Raw genomic sequence first — 4,181 nt, 5'->3', positions numbered from 1 at the left:
AGACTGGATGTGGCACTTAGTGCCATGGTCTAGTAACCACAGTAGGGTTGGACTCGCTGATCTTTGAGGTCTCTTCCAGCTCGGTTGATTCTGTGATTCTATGACACAGCACAGACTGACCCTAGACCTTCTCAGTGGCAGTGCCCAGGTGAGCTGTACCTGCCCCAGCTTTCTGCCCTTCCTCACAGTGCTACTGCCCACAGTGTGCTGTGTTTTAAGGGTACTGCAATGCGGTTTCCTCTCTCCACCGTGGCAGTCTGTCCATCCATCCATCCATCTAGGAAGGTCCATTTTGTCCCATCTAATCACCATGCAAGCCTGGAGAAGGTGAGCTAAAAAGTCATCCTTGTACTTCCTTAACCTGCAAAATGGACTAAAGACCATGTCTCTATCAGAACAGCTTTTGAGGCCAAAGCACAGCTTGTATGGAGAATTTTAAAGGTTTCCTTCTCGTAGACATGTAAAATGTGGAAACACGTGGTTTGGGTTCGTTGGTTTGGGTTTTTTTTTCTTTCTGTGTGCCTTCCATACCAGCATAGCTATGAGTGGATGTAGCATGACCTGGCATAAATGAAACTCAACTTTGGCAGGTAGATTTAATCAGAAAACTCAAAGAAGATTGATTTTGCTTCTAAACTTGCTGTTTGGTCAACAAACCCTCATGAACAGAGGAAACTTCAGCAAATAATTCTGGACAGAATCAGGAGTTTGCTTGAGGCACTTCAGTTTTTTTGGTACAAGTATCAAGGTAGGTGAGGACAGTCAGAGCTGCTTGTTTGTGCACACCAAAACCCTCCAGCTTCCTCCAGGCCGAGCCAGACAGAGCACATTGGAGTCACCCTGTGGAGCTTTGCACAAGTGTCTAAACAGTTACAGTGCCTGTAGGTCCCCTCACATACACGGACACGTGTTCCTTTCCACTGCTCCAGGACTGCTGGTCACACTGCAACACACCGGAATGAGCAAAGCACAAAAATCCAGCAAGATGATTAAGAACAAATCAAAAAGAACAAAACAGAAATATGAGTAATCAAAGTGAAATGTGGCCCCAGCTCAAAGTAAAACACAAAGAGCAAGGCACTCCCAGGGGCAAATCCCACAGCAGCTGTTTGGCTGCCAGCTTGGATTGCAGAGTCCTCCAGGGCTGGGGGTTTCAGCCCTCATTTCTTCTGAGGATACCAACGTGGTCTGCAAGGGCTCTGTGTTGCAATGCAGAGAATGCCTTTGTCTGGTAAATCAGCGATAGGAGAGCCATGATTCCTGAGTGCCACACAGGGACTAACAGCCGAATGTGTGGTTTCAGTCCGAAGTCATGGGCGTAACACTGCCTCTCTGCTTCATCCCTTCCTTGCCTGGCTCTCCCATGCCCCTGTCTATCCTCAAGACATTTAAAAAGCTCCTCATATATTAGCCAGAGAAATAAAAAAATGCATCTTTAGGAAATTCCTCTGCCTTGTCAGCACCGGAGATTTGCTCAATTTCTCCCCTAAGACCCAAGTCATCAGTGTAGCTGCTAGAATTCTAATTCTCACTGTACTTAAGTAAAGCTGTTTGCCTGAGTTTGTATGGCATGATTTGCCATGGTGCTGTTAGCCTTGGCTTCACACAGGAGAAAACATCATCTCTGCGAGAGGAAGCTTTGAGAAGCTCAGACACACGAGCCTTACAAGAGCCTGTGCTGCTGTAGCCGCTCTGTGTAGGCAGCTTCAGGGATAAAAAGAAGTTGTAGATGAATCTCTTCCCAAAGGCAGCCAAGGTCTTACTCCACCGCCAGCCTCAGCCACCAGCTCTGCACGTGAACATTGGGCCAGTGAAACAAATGGGCTCCAGTAAGTTGTGGTCTCCAAGCACGTTCCTACGCGTCAGCAAAGCTATTGTGGCTGTTCACACGAGCGTGCCTCGTTATGGCTGTGGTGAGGGGCTGTGACCCGGCTTCAACCTCGGTGGACGGGGGCAGGCTAGGCTGCTTCATCTTGCAGTCAGGGTGAGCCCAGAGACAGCACAGGCAGTGAAGACAACTCCAGTGATAGTCAGGAATTTGTTATGCTGCCCTATTGCCTGAGCCTTCTGGCCAGGAAAAGAAAATGCAGCACGGAAGACAAAGTTTGTCTAGAGCCCTTCTTCTCCCTGCTTCCCAGTCTACTCTGAGGCAAAATTAGTTGAGAAGAATTCTCCAGTGCTTCTTTAATTACTGATGTTATTACTTGTATTGTCACAGCCTCCATGGGTCCTAGCCACAGCCCAACCACTCTTGAGCCAGAACACACACCAGGAAGGTTTCAGGGACTGTCAAACACAGTAGAAACAAGAGACCTCAGTGGGCATCTAGGGCCCTATCTTAGTAGGCATTACCCACACACATTGACTAGGGAATAATGCAGCTCTCGTGTGGTTTATAGATTTATTAAAATATGCTGGAAAGGATCTGCCTTTGGAAGAATGCAAAAGAGACACTAGTTCCCTCCTCAAAGCAAGAGAGCTGCCTGTAGAGAAGAGGGCAGTAAGGCCCACAGGCAGCATTCCTCAAAGGATGGGTGGCTCCTGAATCCTTAAGTGGATTCTTCCAGACACTGTGAAATATTCATACCTTGAGGGAAAATCAGTTTTTTTTTTTGGACAGTCATAATATAGGCTCTTCCCCTGAACACATTAATGAAAAGAGAAGAGGAACAGCTCTTCATTTGCTGACAGTGTCTTGCCTTTTATTTAGTTCCTTACAGCAGTGACCATCTTTCATCTTCTTTGCATGGTGTCACACGTAAGGAGATATTGTCCATTACTAACTGGGAGGGCAACACAAATAACATTTCATGGCTGGGGGCAGACAGAAGTTATCACTACTACAAACTGCATACAAAAGAGCACAGATGAACTGTAGCATGTCTCACTATGATGGTAGTAAGTTCTAGTTCTAGTGTGACACAACAAAAATTGAGTGGGGAGGTGAGGGGTTGTGCATCATGGAAATCAAAGAGTATGAACTGCTTGTTGTTAACACAAGCTAAAAGCTTTTTAAGGATCCTTAGGACAGACGAGAAAATGCATCCTCCAGAAGATGGTTCATTTGCCTGCTCTACCTTAAGACAGCACAACCTTCCAAACCCCTGGCAGGCCATATTTACTAGGCCATAATCCTTCCCCCTCAGGCCTCACAAAACCCAATAAAGTTGTTATTGCCAAAAGGGTGCACTGCACACAGATGTGTTCAGCTATTAATGGGGTTTGCAACTATTTTCTGTCTAGTAAGATAAATGATGAACAGAACGAGCATGCCCTTGGGTTTGACCAGAAAGCTGTTGAAAAGAAAGAGAGGAAAAAAGCTTTGTGGAAAGACAAAGGTGATCAAATGCTGGAAAGAATCCTAAAGCAGTGATCCTCCCGTGCAAGCCTGCACGTTTCCATATGATCATGTAGCTGAACTGCTTCACTCAGCCATGTAGAAGCACCAAGGTTGTACCCTGATGGTCTGTGGATACAAGCTGGATGCAGAAGTCATGGCAAAGGGTAGTGTCTTCAATCTACTCCACTAACTGGAAAAAACCCCCCCACCAGACTCTCTGTTTGGCATGGTAAAGTTTGTATTCCTCCTTCTATGCCCCTTTTTCAGTTTTATCAGTTTTTCTGAAAACTCATTAACTTCCCCTGGCCACAGTTATGCCTGTTGCTTAACTGCTATTTGTGATGAAACCAGGCTGCAGAGACCACAGTGGATTTGTTACCTTTCTAGGTTAAAACTTTACTACTGCAGTTTTCTGGACTGGGCAGGAGTTAAGTAACACTGGTGGCAACTCCTCTAAGACACCACTTAATACCTCTATCATAACAACATCCGATAAACTGAGCTGACTTCCTACAATACTGCTGTCTTGCAGGAACAAAGGGAAACAAAAGGAAAAAAATGCTACATTGAACAAATACACCCATAGCTTTGGGACTGCCTGTGAGACCCTCACAACTCATGGGTTTTTTCAGTCCCACTCTCCTTTTCTATATGGAGGCTGCCTCCACAAGGGAAACAATCACACTTGACTCTCCAGTGCCTTGCTTCCCATGCAGCTTTTGCACTGCTGGAGAGGACTAATGGAAACTGCTATCAAATTTAGTTTGTACGGCTTCACATTTGCCTTATACAAGTATCAGTGCCTGCAGAAAGTGTGAGGCTCAGCAGAGTGAAAGCACTG

This window comes from Acanthisitta chloris, unplaced genomic scaffold (genome assembly GCF_000695815.1).
Source record: "Acanthisitta chloris isolate BGI_N310 unplaced genomic scaffold, ASM69581v1 scaffold34432, whole genome shotgun sequence".
In the NCBI taxonomy this organism is placed as follows: domain Eukaryota; kingdom Metazoa; phylum Chordata; class Aves; order Passeriformes; family Acanthisittidae; genus Acanthisitta; species Acanthisitta chloris.
The sequence above is the reverse complement of the archived record's forward strand: the minus strand, read 5'-3'. Positions refer to the sequence as shown.